Raw genomic sequence first — 330 nt, 5'->3', positions numbered from 1 at the left:
TCCACAGCAATGAGAAGAACAAGTGCTTATGCTTATAATCACTCCCAACTGCTCAGAAATTTACACAGTTTAAGATTAAGTTTGACAGAAAATCTAACTATTCAGCAAAAGAAAGATCATACAGTACTTACCTTGTTTCAGAGACATTGTTGCAAACCAGAAACTGATCAGAACCACGAACAATGCCACTGGGAAGTTCTGAGAAATGAAATTACTTCGTTATAAGACTAGAATTCTTTGTGTGCTAAGAAAGTGAAAAATAGTTCATTGATGAACGCTTACAGCTACAGCCTCAAGGCCTCCCTTTTGAGGCACAGGTGCCATGTCTCG

General features: G+C 38.5%; 1 long non-coding RNA gene across 1 annotated transcript; it reads right to left on the bottom strand.

Annotated features, from left to right (window-relative positions):
- On the bottom strand, positions 1-330 carry LOC104775433. Its single transcript, XR_765915.1, has 3 exons — positions 283-330; positions 132-198; positions 1-48 (listed from the first exon to the last, which is right to left on the bottom strand). It is a non-coding gene; the product is annotated as an uncharacterized LOC104775433 (long non-coding RNA).

Source organism: Camelina sativa, unplaced genomic scaffold, assembly GCF_000633955.1.
Source record: "Camelina sativa cultivar DH55 unplaced genomic scaffold, Cs unpScaffold14369, whole genome shotgun sequence".
Taxonomy (NCBI): domain Eukaryota; kingdom Viridiplantae; phylum Streptophyta; class Magnoliopsida; order Brassicales; family Brassicaceae; genus Camelina; species Camelina sativa.
The sequence above is the reverse complement of the archived record's forward strand: the minus strand, read 5'-3'. Positions and strand labels throughout refer to the sequence as shown.